This window comes from Herpailurus yagouaroundi, unplaced genomic scaffold (genome assembly GCF_014898765.1).
Source record: "Herpailurus yagouaroundi ecotype Mexico unplaced genomic scaffold, PumYag 139, whole genome shotgun sequence".
NCBI classification, from domain to species: domain Eukaryota; kingdom Metazoa; phylum Chordata; class Mammalia; order Carnivora; family Felidae; genus Herpailurus; species Herpailurus yagouaroundi.
Window position 1 is genome coordinate 59,150,202 of NW_024412394.1, and position 16,084 is coordinate 59,166,285.

Consider the following 16,084-nt stretch of genomic DNA (forward strand, 5'->3'; position numbering starts at 1 on the left):
AAATATTTTCCTCATTAAACAAAATTGACTTATATTAACAATTTCAATGCTAAGATTTTAATCTGCTTGGTCACTCCTAATATTCCTAGATGTCACACATTTTAATGAAGAATTTGAAGATACAATGAATGTTAAATAAATAGTTTTCAAGCCCTCTTACCCACTTCATAATAGAAAAAAAAAAAACATTGAGTTTGGTGTTATCATATTCTAATACTATGGTTATATTTTGAAGCTATAACCAAAGAAATTATTTGGTTTAATTTGTTGCTTGCCCTTTCTTTATATTCTCTCTTTTTCTCCCTCTGTCTTTCACACACACACACACACACACACACACACACACACCAGATGTGACCACATTTCCTGGCACTATAGCAACCCACTTTTTTTTTTTTTTTTAAAGAAAGATAGAAACTTTATTTGTGATTAAGTCTATTATGGAGGTTACAATCTTTTAACTGGATCTCTGAGCCAAGCAGATTACCCACTCAGTCACACCATAACTCAATGATGAGGTTAGCCCTCACCTTCTTAAGCATCAGAACCCATGCCTGTGGGAAACTCATGCCCAAGAGAAAGAAGGGCAGAGTGGTGCTAACCAAGCATTGCCTTTTAATCATTTCCAAGTTTCCTCTGGTGAAATTAGCTAATGGGGGTCTTAAAGGCAATAAGAAGTACTATGAGAAGAGATTTTTTACTTGGAAAGAACTATCAGGAAGAGGAAATAAATAATGCCCCCATGATCGTCCTCCAGCTATTTTTCCTTAACCCCTTGGGCTTCATGAATAAGACCATTCTCTACTAAAGATGAGGTTATTCATCTTGTTATAGGTGATTAACAGTCTATTAGCTTAAGCCTCCTAGCAATCCACTTTTATTTTCACTTTAATTCTTTTCTCTTGAACGGACTCTTAAAGCCTCAAGACATAGTCTCATCAAGTAGCTTCTCATTTCTGCAGAAACACTGCTGTTTCAGTCCCAGGAGGAAGAGGACAGCAAGTGTCCCTTTTCTTGATGTCTGGGTTTCTTTCAAAGCAACATCAAGTTTCTCTCCTTCTCTGGGAAAGACTCTTCCAGTGAAGCTCCAGATTCACAGACGTTCACAAGCATTTGAACCATGAAAACTGGAGCAGACACAGGGAAGATTCTCCCCACCTCTCCAAGATCACTGACAGAGCGAAATAATGTTTCAAAATTAATTTATATCTCTTTTTCGTAGAAAAATATAAAGCACTCAGCTCACCTGCTTTTTAAATTAAGGGCAGGGAAACTAAAGATTTATTCAGCAAGTGAAACAAATATTTTTAAAAGATCTCCCAGGCCTCTTTTATGTCCAGTTTGGGACAAAGAATATGGGAGGGGGGAGTGATGGTGAAGGAAAATGTTAGAGGGGGGAGAGAAGCAACATAAAGAGGAAAGTGAAATGCAGATGGAGTGAGAAAGAGCAAGGGAAAAGGAGAGACGATAAAGCAACATAGTCAAGAGGGGTGGGGGAAGGTGGAAGGCTTGAGTAAGTTGTCAAGTATAGATGACAAACTGCAAATCACTTGGGCCATGGATACCGGAAGGGTATTGTCATGCATCGAGTAAGTCACTCATTGAACACCTACTATGTGCCAGGCCTTCTTCTAGGCATAGGGTATAGAGTATGGAACAAAATTTATCAGTGTCTCTCTTTTGAAACATACAGATAATAAAAAAGAAAATATACGATAGACATGATCTATTAAGATAAAAACAAAACAAAATGTTTAGTGACTGAACCAGCTCTTTTAGATTGTGTGATCAGAAAAGTCTCTGAAGAGGTGAAATTTAAGCTGGGATCTAACTGGCAAGGAGGAGCCAATTATGCAACAGTATGACAATCATTCCAGGACGAGGAAAGAGCAGGAAAATGTCCTTAAGGCAAAAAGGGGTTTATCAAATTCAAAAACAGAACAAAGGTGTGTGTGTGGCTGGGGCATCTAGAACAAAGAAGCGCCTATCTGACGTAAAGTCAGAAGGGTAGGCAAAGGCTATATCATGAGAGAGTGAGGAAGAATCAATTAGCTTGCTAATGGATTGGAGGGGGATGATGAGAGAAAGAGAGGAACCAGAGAGGAACTGGGATCTGGAACTGAGGACAGTGGCTGAGCATGTCATTTCCTAAGCTGTAGAAGAGTAGGGAGAGAAGAATTTTTCAGATTTTGACAAACGTCAAAATGTTTGTTAAATGTGGTATTGGGGTGAGAAGAGAATCAGAAGGTTTCTTTTGGACATGTGAAGTCTATAATGCCTGTTAGACATCCAAGTGATTGCACAGAGTAGATAGTTGCATATAATTCTAGAGTTCTTATTAAAATTCCTAAAAACTGGAACTGCCTCTGTACAGATGTTCTACCACTCAGATACTTTCACCTGTGAAAAACAAAAATGAAAATTGGTGGAAAAGATCATATTGTAATCAAAACAATACCAGCCAGATGATCCACATGAAATCAAACTTAGGGTCAAACCAATCACTAACTGAGTTCTGAGTTCCCTTGTCCCAGCAGAAAGGAAACACGTTTTCCATCTGGGAAGTTGAGACAGTGGGGCCCTGTTAATGCTCATGATACATTGTCTGTGAATACAACTTCAGCCAAGTAAAGGAAAATAGGGAAAGGGGTAAGCTTAATTTGAAAAAATTAACTTGGTGGGAAATTCCTTTTTCAGAAATAAATATTTTCTGTATTTCCTCAGGATTTGGAACATTAACATCTACAAATGTGTAGATGTCAAGCCCATTTGTCATTTTTCTTTTGTTGATGTATAAGGCATGTTGGTGTATGTTTCTGTTGAACTATTTTATTAATATAAAGTATTAAAACTGTGGGAGAAAATTCAAAGCCACAACATTTTATTGTGCAAGAGTTACCTGTATCTCATACACAGCATATCTCACATCAATAGCATCTGATCTCTACAAAGTCAATTAAAGGTGTGATTTACAGACACAACCTGTGCCCAATGCTCAATGTCCAACTTAAGATAGAATATTCTTTTACTAGTCACATTGTCTTCACAGTGAAAACAAAATACAGTGAATAAATACTAACATGGTAATAGCAGGTAAAACAGGTCTATTTTATTTCTATAGTGAAAACACTGTTCCATGAAATTGTATTTAAAATAATTTTTCAATATTTTAAAATACATTTTCAAAATTTCTCCCCCAAACATTCTGCTTCATTGAGAAGCTCCACAATTAGGAGAAATTGAATATCTGGCAACTTTAATGTATTGTTTAAAATCTTAGGAAAATAGAGCAAAACAAAAAAGAAACAGGCAATTTTTGCCAACATTCATGTATACAGTAAGAAATAATTACCTTAAAAGTAAGGACAAATGTGTTCCAATGTATTTGAAGTGAGGTTATTTTTAAAAATTGAGTTAAAAAAATAAGTAATTCAATACATTTATTTAATTGCACGTTAATTTCTTCCATTTAGTCGTTTCTGAGTTGCGTCCTTTATAATTGCCAGTAAATGTAAGTAAAATGTTTTTTTCTGAATCCTATGAGTTGTTCTAGGGAATTGCCTGAGGAGGGTGTCATGGGAAACCCCTCAAATTTGTAGTCATGTGGGCAATAGGATGGGCAATTTGGGCACACCGTTTACAGCTGGCATTTGAAGTTGTATGGGACTGAGACCTCAACCTGTGGAATCTGTGTCAACTCCAGTTAATTAGTGGTAGAATCGAATTGAATTGTTAGTGTCAGAGAATAGAATAGTCTTTTATATTTACTTCATTTATATAGCTTTAATGTTGGCAAAAGATATTGTAGTATGTGGTCCTGACACCTCCTAAATCCAGAATTGATTTTTCCTCCATATACTTTGATTCCTTTTTAATGAAAATATATTTGTAAATTACTTATAGAAATGAATGATTGATTAATAAATGTATTTTCAAGATTATTAATTGCAACATTGGTTTGTAAAAGTCAAAATTAGAGTCAACCCAATATACATACCTACATATATACACACACACACATAAATGCCACTCTATCTAAAAGTCTGCATTTAAAACTAAAGGAAAAAGCAAAAATATGCTTTTGCCTTCACTAACCCCAATTCTCCTCTCCTCAGATAACTATTAGTATTACTATTGTATCTGTCATTCCAGACTTTAAAAAATATGATTACATGCTTTTGATTTATTGATGAGAGAGATATTAGGTAGGTAGGTAGGTAGGTAGATAGATGATAGAATCTAGAAACACAAAGCATTGTTTTGCGACTAGAGTGTAGATATGAATGAGTTCATACTGTATATAGATTATTCCAGAATTGTCTTTAATTAACAACATGTCTTGAAGTTCTCTCCATGCCAGGATGCCATTATAGCACCCTTTTTCGTTGCTGACTAGTATTTCATAATTTGGTTATGCTGTATTTGTTTAGCCACTTCTTCATTTATGAAAATTTAGGTTGTGACTACTAGCATAGTATTATAAACAAACTTTTAAATATCTTTTAAAAAGTATTTAAAATACCTCTTTGGATACATAGCTAAGTAGTTTTACAATCTAAAAACCTGGAAATAAAATAAAATTGTTATGTTGCAATATATATTCGTTTTTAATTCACATTGATGGATTATGGAAATGATATCCAAAAGTGACTGTCCTAGTTTATACATCCAACAAAGTTCATGGAAGCACTGAATATTATTAGTCTTCGAAAATTTTTGCCACATTGATAAAAGTAAAATATATTTCCATTTTATTTCATTTAAAAATTTTTTTAATTTTTTTTAATGTTTATTTATATTTGAGACAGACAGAGACAGAGCATGAACAGGGGAGGGGCAGAGAGAGAAGGAGACACAGAATCTGAAACAGGCTCCAGGCTCTGAGCTGTCAGCACGGAGCCCGACACGGGGTCCAACTCACAGACCGTGAGATCATGACCTGAGCCGAAGTCGGACGCTTAACCGACTGAGCCACCCAGGCGCCCCTAGCTTTTATTTTTTTTTTTTATTTTTTTTTAACGTTTAAAATTTTTTTTAAATGTTTATTTATTTTTGAGGGACAGATACAGAACATGAGTGGGGGAGGGGCAGAGAGAGAGAAGGAGACACAGAATCTGAAGCAGGCTCCAGACTGAGCTGTCAGCAGAGAGCCCAACATGGGGCTCAAAGTCACAGACTGCAAGATCATCACCTGAGTTGAAGTCCAATGCTTAACAGACTAAGCCACCCAGGCGCCCCAAAATATATTTCTGATTTAAATTTCAATTCTTTAATTGCCCATGTCTGAGAATATGTCATTTATTTATTGGTCATTTTCATTTGTTCTTTTATAAATCACATATTCCCAACTTTGGCCCATTTTTCCTGTTTGGTTGCCTTTTATATTGATTCATAAAAGTGCTTCTTGTATTTTGGGCAATAAAGCTTTGTATTTTAAATTACTGTATTTTCTTTTGGTCTTGTCTTGCTTTTTAACTTTAGCATCTTTCCTTATACTAAAGTGTTTTTTAATTTTGATGTTAAAATTTGTTTATTTTATTTTATTTTATTTTAAAAATTTTTTTTCATTGATTTATTATTGGGGGGGGGGGGAGGGCGAGACAGAGCCATGACGGGGGAGGGGCAGAGAGAGAGGGAGACACAGAATCGGAAACAGGCTCCAGGCTCTGAGCCATCAGCCCAGAGCCTGACGCGGGGCTCGAACTCCCGGACCGCGAGATCGTGACCTGGCTGAAGTCGGACGCTTAACCGACTGCGCCACCCAGGCGCCCCAAAATTTGTTTATTTTAAAGAAGATTTTACAGGCCTTCACTAATACTTCAAGATCACACTCTCAGCCTGCTAATTAACAGTCAGTAAAACACCAAAATAAATTTGTTCATGTTTTAGGAGGACTAAATCACGTATTTTCTAAAAGTTATGAAGACATTTAGAGCTACAGTTTTTGTTTTTTTTTTTTTTAATTTTTTTTTCAACGTTTTATTATTTATTTTTGGGACAGAGAGAGACAGAGCATGAACGGGGGAGGGGCAGAGAGAGAGGGAGACACAGAATCGGAAACAGGCTCCAGGCTCTGAGCCATCAGCCCAGAGCCCGACGCGGGGCTCGAACTCCCGGACCGCGAGATCGTGACCTGGCTGAAGTCGGACGCTCAACCGACTGCGCCACCCAGGCGCCCCAGTTATGAAGACATTTAAATTACTTTAATATCAATTTAACAATAGTTAAATTTGTATATATTACTTCAAAACTCTTTCAAGATAAAGAGGTACCACGAATCAGTTGAAAAGATAGGACAGTGATATGTCATATGGAAAAAATTCTATTTAGATCCCCACCTCACCTTATATACAACCATAAATTGAGACAAATTAACAAATTAAAAGTTTTTAAAAAGGGTCAAGCCATAGTAAAGTTATAAGATAGATAAATATTTATCTGATCTTGGAATAGGGTAGGATTTTCTACAATTAAATACTAGGGAACAAATTACAAAAGAAAGAGAACAAAAGAAAGAAAGAGAAAGAAAGAAAGAAAGACTGATAAATTTGATTTATAAATGACTCTTAAAATGTCAAAATAAACTAAAAACTTAAATAAATATGACAGACAAAAGACTAACATTTTGGCTTACAAAAACCCCATGTAAACTGATAAGAAAATTTAAAGATGCCCAAGGGACAGTTGGGTAAAGAACTTACACAATTCACAAGGGGGGAAACACAGATAATGAAAGATGTCAGCTTACAGGACTCAAAGACATTAAATTAAAATTGAATAATCCCAATTTTTGCTGCATTTGGTTTAAAAATGACACAATCCTGGTTGCAGTGAGAATTGTAGTTGAGGTTAAGGTTAAAAGAACACACTCCTTCATGGCTGATATAAACAGTACAACCTTTCATAAAAGCCAATTGGCATGTGTTAAGAATGTTAAAATGCTCAGGCTCTTTGGTCTGGAAGTTTTCATTCTAATTATCAATTCCAAGGAGATAATTCCAAACAAAGATAAAAATTTAAGCACAAATTTATTTTCATAATACTATTAAGCTCCAAAATAGGCTAAGAGAAATAACTTCTTAATTCATTCAATAGGGTTTATTGACTACCTACAATGTCCCAGATCCATTAGAAGGGCTAGAAATTTAGTGCTGAGTAAGATAGACAAGGAGCTCTTATTTCAGAAGGACCAGGGCAAACAGTGACTGAATGATTCCATCAGTCATTCCCCTAGAGCTTTCCTGGGCCTGTCTCTGCAAATCTGGGGGAAGAATCCTGTAAGCAGAGGAGAAGGCAGTGCAAAGGCCCCAAGTTCCAGAAAGAAACTTGATTTTTGAGATTTTTGCAACAAACATAAAAAAAAAAAAAAAGAAGAAGAAGAAGGGAAGGAGGAAAAGAAGGAGGAAGAGAAGAAAAGAAAGAAAGAGAGGGAGGAAAAAAGAAAAGTGAAAATAAAAGCCCATGTGACCGAGCATAATATTAAGGCTATTCTACTGTAGGAGAATGACTTAAAATGCATGCATGCTATAAAATACTGCTCAGCATTAGAAATGATGTACATTTGCAAAGGGTGTTTAGTAACATGAGAAATACTTATGATACAATGTTAGGCAAAAAGGCACAAAGTTGCATATATTATATTGTCACAATTATGGAGAATATGCAGAGAAGACCCACTGGAAATAAAACTACAGTGTTAAGAATAATTGTCCCCAAGAGAGGATGGTAGCGTTCTTTTTTTGGGGGGGGGTGTTATTATTTGCAAATTCTCTGTAAGGAGTCCATATTAATTTAATAAGCCAGGAATGCTTAAACGCGGCGAATAAAGAAAATACCTCCAGTAAGTATTTCACTCTGCTCACCAAAAAAAATCAGTTTAAAGCTACTTATCTTGGCATTCCTTCATCTAGACTACAGAGAGTTTTCATTACCTTGTGCTAGCTGAGCACCATTTACTATTCTTAATGCACGTTTTTTTATTCTGCAGTCCTATTGATACACTTTGCTAAAGTCAGATTTACAGAGAGGTCTGGAACAAGACATTAAAGCACACTTCACATTGCCGTGTCCCAGCCCACGCCAATCCATCCCCCCCACCCCCACTGCATTTAATATGCTGAAATATGAGAGAAGCTGAGTGCCAGCTCAGCTCAGATGATGTAGGATCTTGACAGCAACTCCATCCCCTTGTACAAACTCCCAGTCAGCATGAAACCTACTTAGTATAATAAACACCACAGCATGAACTATTTTTGCAGGTGAGTTGTCCTGTGGGCAGCCCACCCATAAATTAAGAGGGACAGACTAGAACAAGAAAAGTGGCTCCAACAAGAAGACGGGAAAATGGAGTTGAGCCTCAAACCCCCCACTGACTGAAGGTCACAGGCCTGTTGAGACTGACAATTCATTATAATTTATTAGTGAGAGCATTTTTCCTTAAACCAGCAGGAGCATTAGAACCTGACACATTTTTAAAAACTCAATAGATACAAAAAGGATTTCAGAGGACATGAAATATACGGAAGACAAGAAAGGGAGGGAGGGTTTATGGTTTGTCACCAAACTCAGATTTTCTTCTAAGCAAAAGAACTTTCAAAATGTTATTAGTGGATGCTATCATAGTGAAATTATAAGCCATCAGGAGCCTTACTCTTATAGTTGCTATTCAGAGCTTCTAGCATTATTTATAAAATATCCACCAGCGATTAGTAGCTTATGTCATTATTAATGTGAGTGGGTCCTAATCCTAATGTAAGGAGGTCCTAACATCACTGTAATTTGATGTTAATCTTGCAAATATCCAACAAGTCTTCAAAGAGCATTTTAGAAAATGTATTCCATGTAATACTAATATCTGGATGGCATTTCGTAGGGGGAAGAAAAGGATCCTATGGTCAAATAAGTTTGTGGAACTACTGAGTGTTATTCCTTCTCCCCACACTTACCCCTCAGATTCTCAATGTATATTAGCATATAAAAGACTTTGAGAAATCCTTTAACTTTGTTTAAACCAAGACCAACTTTTAAATGTTTTTGTACAAGGTATCTTTTAACACTAATGCCCCAGAGACATTTCCTTAGACAATTATGCCTGCCTATCAGAATCACGGTGAAGAAAAAAATGTTTCTAAGCCATGAATGGCCCAAACATCACGTGCCAATAAGAAAACTGGGAGTGTCTGCACTATTACTTGGTGCCATTTATTTCTCTTCCAGAAATTCTAAAGTCTTGGTTCTAAACATGAATGGGAACTGAGTATAAGCTGGAAGAGGATTGAGTGGCTCATCCAGCAACACTCCTCCCTCCCCTACATCTCTTTCTCCTTCCCTTCTGCAATAGGTCACATGATGGAAATGAGCATTCCCACTCAGTATAGTAAATGCTGTCATATTCAACATGTTTCCTCTCCTAGGGTATACTTGGTATCTCATCAGTGAGACCAAGAACCAAATCATTATTTTATTTTTGCATTCTGGAGTTTGGACAAAATGCAAAGTCCAATAAACACATAGTAAAATAGTGAATATTTTAGTTCCCCTGGCTGATATCAAACTGATTTGTCCCACATGACACTTGAACTTTTACCAGGGTTGACTAATGTTCTTTGTTCTTTCTGAATTGAAATTCAAATGTAGTTTCAGTGATACAGAGCAGAAACAGAAATTTCATCCAAGAACGAGCATCATCTATAATATGGGAATAGTCAGCTGATGAGTCAAGTCAGATATGCTTTTCCTAGATCCACCTTCAATGTATTCTGATGAAAGTTTTTAATATGTGGATATAGTACACTGCTTATGAGTTTATAGTAAATGGAACGGAGGAAAAACTTATAAAAGTATTCAAACATATGATTATTTTCCCAATTACTAAAGCTGCTTAGAACAGTTGTTAGTTTTCCAGAGTTTGCTATTTGTTGTCCTTTGAAGGTTTAACACATCATCACAGTTTCTAAGATGTCTTCCTCCTTCAAACCATGAATACCCCCAAGGGCCTCCTCTTAAAGTGGGCATGCTAAACCATGTGTAATAAGTTAGGGGAAAGTAATATCTAGAACTAGTTCTAAAATGTAATATACTTTCCCTGATGACAAAGAAAGAAGAAAACTATAGCTCTGAATCAGCAAAACATTTGACAAAGTCTCAGTGAGAGAGGCCAGAAAGTAGAGCTCAAAGACGGCTGACTAATGGCTTGATTTTATCCACAGCGGGAGACGCGCGCTTGGCTCTTTCCTGCTCAACACGGCTCATCCACAACCTGCTGGAGAGGGGTCTCAACCTAGACAAATAAAGGTGACCATGGATTACAGAGAAACGACAGGAAAAAAGTGATGAAGACCTTTCTAATTGCTTGAAGACCAGGTGATCACCTGCGTAATCACTGACAGGGGAAGATATTGATATCTGAAAGGAAAAAAAGAGAAAAATAAGGTGAGAGAAATGGTAATAGCATGGGCTCTGGCATGAGCCGGAGTTCAAACTCTGACTTAACCTCTTACCAGCTGTGTGGCTATGGGAAAGTCAGCCAATTGTTCTAAGATTCAACTAATGAGGGCATTAATAGGAATTATCTAATAAGATTATAGTGATCAGATGTGGCCATTCTTTGAAACACAGAATGGAGCCTGGCATATGATTGGCCTTCAATCCATTATTATTAAGAGAACACACTCTTCCTTCATGTATTCTAAGGAACAGGGTATAGATTCTGCTAGGTTCCTACAGACGCCAAAACTGGGACCAAGAAGGGGTTACAAAGAGACAGAGATAAATTCAAAAGAAGAAAGAAATCAATATAGTTTGAAAATAAAGTTGTGAACGAAGAGTAGGATGTGCTTTTCTCTGTATCCAACTTTCATTCGTGTTGTCCACCTACAGGACATAGTATCTCCCAAGCAGTGGGATGATGGTATCCCAGTGGAAGATGGCATGTACATTAACAGTTTTAAAGGAAATGTCTCTGTTAGTTCATAGATCAATTACATGTTCTACTCTAAGTTTTTATGACCAATCAACACCTCTGCATATTTTTACCACAAAACACTCCTAAAAATTAATACACACAGGCTCTTCATAAGGGAAAGAAAGCACAATAACATATTAAGATGCGGGTTTGTTGTGATCCTCTGACAAATGCAACACACACACACGCACACACATCAGGACTCAGATGAGATACAAATTCGTCTCTCTTTCACGTATCAGCCCAAGCGTAGGCCTCCAGAGCTGCTCTGCTTGCTCCTTCTCTTCTGTTGCTCTGTCATCTGCAAAACATCTTCCAGCCCATGGTCCCAGACTGCCTTGGCAGCAAAAGCTGTGATGAGACCTTTTAAGACTCCAAACTCTTTTAATAGTGCTAAAATACTGAGCATTCTGCAGAGATGTAGCTTTAAAAGGCCATCTTGTGTTTTTCCCCTGCACCAACATTTCTATCCATTTTTGAGGTTCCTGGGTAGAAGCAGGATGACCATGATTCATGTGGAAAGGAAATATAAAGTTCAGAAGAGGATGAGTAATTAGTCCACAAAACACAGTATATGGGGTCAGGATTGGAACCTGATGCTTTAGAATCCTTCTGCAGTTAGGGAAGTCCTCTCAAAGCCCCAAAGCTGCTTGGGTTCTCTCGTCATCGTCATTGTAGAGACACCTACCACCCATGATCTAAATTTCGAGAAGCACAAGCCCTCACCAAAAGACTATAATGGATAAAACCGTCTCCAGGCAGCTGTAAGCAGCTGCCTACTTGACATAAAATAAGACATGTGGCAGCTGGGAAGACTGAATAGCCAAAATAATGCATTTGACTTTCATTGCAAGAGGTACCTCTCCATCAAGAGGGATTATGCAACAGGGGCCCGTATCATGCCAAGAGCCAAGGCAAAGCCTAATATGGAAGTCCTGTTGGTCTATAAACCATTGCATAGGTTTCCCAGGTTCTTCTCAGAACACCCAGGGTGTCATGTAAATGAGATTCTGCAGTAATCTGTATTGACTGTCCTTGAAATCCCAGCTCGAAGTGTTACACACATTCTGGCAGAGGATGCAAAGGGAAGCAGGTGTGTTCTCAGTTCAAAAGCGGGACAGTGGCCTGGATGGTCATTACCCAGGATTAAACTTAACTACATCACCTCTTTTTATTCTGACACACTTAAATATTTACTATCCTGTAGTGATTCAACCAGACTATATTCCTATCTCCAACCCATATTTCTAAATGCCCAGGAAAATAACAAAGGCACTCTCTCAAATTGCTTTAATACCCAGTATAGCTTAAATCCACTTCTGAAAATCGAATCATTAATTCCACATGACATTGTCCTAGATCTTCATAGGGGCAGGTTTCTCATGTAATGAAACTGTATCACTTAATTTTAACACAGATATGAAATGGGAGACCAAGACCAATGCATGATTACAGTAATTTGAGTTCGATTTAATCTGGGTGAGACTAATGTTTATCAATGTGATTTGTATCTTCTTCTATTCCCCAAGGAAATGATCAGGAGAAAATCAGGTATTTAACCTTTCCTTACAGAAAAATTATATTGGAAAAACATTAAAGCTATTTTCCGTAACTTTCTATTGAGACTAGACATTCCTTAAAAAGTTTTCCTAATATTATTTAGGGGGAAAGGATTGAAAATTTCTTAATAAGTAGTCATTTCAGAGAGAAGAAATACATAAAATTCCAGATAATTTTCATGAACACATCTCTTCTTACTTTATATAAGGAGAGATTTTTAATATATAAAGTAAGACCCCCCCCAACTGAATTTGCTAAAATATTCAAAGTCACTAATAACAGCCTAAAAGTAAAATCTTTTAAACTGTTAGAACAGAAGCTGCTTCTCACCAACAACATTGGCAACTGTTATTGACATCCAACATTTCCAAGTGTTTCTCATGGTGTTGTCTTTAGTCAGCCCCTTTAATCCCACATGACAACAAAGCATTTTTTGTTTTTGTTTTTGTTTTTTCCAGTTTGGAAAAGATCAGATTAGTTACCTAGGGACTGAAAACACTCCCAGTTTTACAAATGTAGTTTGAAACACAAAATTTGCATGCAACGTTAAAAATATTCGAAATCCTGAGTTACTGCTTTCCAAAAAGTCACATGCACGCATTTTGGGACTGATGTTGCAAGTCTACTTCAGGATGAAAAGTTAGTAGTTCTGATTTGTACAGTTGCCACATCTGAGCAGATATGTTGTAACATGCCCTAACTTACTGGCCTTAAGGGGCTACAGAGTATCTGCTACGTGAACATAAAGACACAGTTGATGAAGGTAAATGTACAAAACTTATCCTTTTAGAACCATTAAAAGTCAAATGTAGAAAGCAACATTTAAAAACTTTTAGATGGAAAAAAAAAAAGGAGAAAGAAAGGACTTCTCAAGACTCAAAGGTGCAAACCATAAAGAAAAGGATTGATGGGTTTGGCCAAGGAAAAACGAACAAATCCTTTTCATCAAAAGAAACCAAAATTGAGGGGGTGGAGGCAAGCAAGTAACAAACTGGGCAAATATTTTGCAACACATACAACTAGGCAGAGGATAGAAAGATTTATCCTGAAAATCTTTTTTTTTTTTTAAATTTTTTTCAATGTTTATTTATTTTTGGGACAGAGAGAGACAGAGTATGAACGGGGGAGGGGCAGAGAGAGGGAGACACAGAATCGGAAACAGGCTCCAAGCTCTGAGCCATCAGCCCAGAGCCTGACGCGGGGCTCGAACTCACGGACCGCGAGATCGTGACCTGGCTGAAGTCGGACGCTCAACCGACTGCGCCACCCAGGCGCCCCTATCCTGAAAATCTTGTTTGAAAAAAGAATTCATACAAATCAGTAATAAACAGATAACTCATAAAAATTGATCACAAGTCATAAGCATGGGCACCTGAGTGGCTCAGTCAGTTGAGCATCCAACTTTGACTCCAGTCATGATCTCGCAGTTCACGAGTTCGACCCCCATGTTGGGTTCTGTGCTGATGGCTCAATGCCTGGAGCCTGCTATGTATTCTGTGTCTCCCTCTCTCTCTGTACCTCCCCCACTTGTGCTCTCTTTGTCTCTCTCCCAAAAATAAATAAACATAAAAAAAATGAGCACAAGTCATAAGCAAGCATTTGACAGGTGAGCATATTTAAATGAATAATAAATATATAAGATATATTTACATACTAATAAAATGTAATAAAATATATTACTTTACTAGAATTGAAGCCAAAAATAGCACACTATTTTGCACCCACAAATTTAGCAAAAATTTAAGATATTGAATATACGTGGAGCAAGGAAGATGAGAATTCACTTCCAGTGGGAGATAAACAGGTGAGATCACTTTGGAGAACAATTTGTCAGTACGTCATAAAGCTGAATTTTACATAACTGCCCAAAGTCACATACTCAAAATTTACCCTAAGTGGTAGATATAGTGCCTGGGACAGTCTTTTAAAATATCTCTTGATTGAGAAGATATGTTATATGTGTTTTATTAACCACAAAAACATCTGCTTATATTTGAAGTCTATCACTACATATTTATGAATGCATATGGTTATCAGGCAACCCTGAGTGTGCATGTGGACCACAGCCTCTTTCAATAATTCTGCAGCTCCTCAAGGGCCTTCTGCCACAGTTAAGGAACTCTTATTGTCCCAACTTTTTTGAAAGCTGACATCAAGTAATGCCCATGGTTTCCCAAATCTCTTTGAGGGGAAGGGAAGGATGAAGAAAGATCATCCACTCACTAGAATAACCTAATTTATCTAATAAATTAATGTTCTACATGCAATTAAGTCAAATAAGAGCAGATGTCAGAAAAAACGTTTAGGGGCACCTGGGTGACTCAGTTGTTAAGCATCTGGCTTTGGCTCAGGTCATGATCTCATGATTTGTGAGTTTAAGCCCCACATCGGGTGAACATGAGCCCCGCTTCAGGTGAGCTAGAGCCCCACTTTGGATGAGCCCAGCTTCTCTCTCTCTCTCTCTCTCTCTCTCTCTCTCTCTCTCTCTCTCTTTCTGCCCCTCATGGGATTCTCTCCCTCTCTCTGCCCCTAGGTCACTTGTGCTCTCTCTCTCTCAGAAAGAAAGAAAGAAAGAAAGGAAGAAAGAAAAAGAAAGGAAGAAAAAGAAAGAAAGAAAGAAAGAAAGAAAGAAAGAAAGAAAGAAAAAGAAAAAATAGGTAAACACTTCCATGAACACAAAACATTCTTTTTCATGTTTCCTCTCTAGTTGATCTTGTAAATATGCACCTGATTTTCCATGTCATATAAAACTTCCAATAATCTACACCTTCATTTGAGCTGCAAAAATTTCCTTGGTCAGGTTGACCACATCTACTTAGTATCTCTCCTCTGTTCAGCATATGTTACATGATGAGCATATATTGGTGATATTTAAAAAAATTAAGTTAAAGTTCTTGCTCTAAAGCTTTCAGTGGAAAGTTAGAATATTGGTATATGTATATAGAATATTGAATATAGAATATTGGTGATATGAATATATAATACAAAGTGTGACACGTTTCATAAAAGAAACAGTAATGAAGTCACACCTCAAGAACAGTCACATCCACATGGGTGAGCCAGTCTCTGAGGATGAGCCCTTTCAACTGAAATCTAGGAAATGGAGAGGAGTCTCAGACCATACTACCCTGAATGCTCCCGATCTCATCTAAAAAATGGCAAGGAGCCAGGGAATTGTCCAGAAAAACTGCAGTTCCGCTTGATTTCTTGGTGTCTCTTAAATAAACATATCACGTTATCACTCACAGTGCTTGGTGTGCAATCCTAATTTGATGCTTCTGTCTGTAAGTGAAACATTAGGAATGCAATGTTACCCTATCTCTTTTTTAATAATAATAAAATATAGTATTTTCCTAATAAAAAATTAAAGACCAATTATTTTATTAACCAAAACTAAAATTCCCTTTCCCCAAGATACACTTGTCTTCCAACTCCTTCAGAATGCTTCCTTGATCTCCACAGGTGCCAAACCCCATGGATCTCTCTTCCCAGGTCTCTTAGATCCACCCTCCCCATCATTCCTGCCACCAAGGCAACTTTCTCCCAGACTCCTATTGTCTC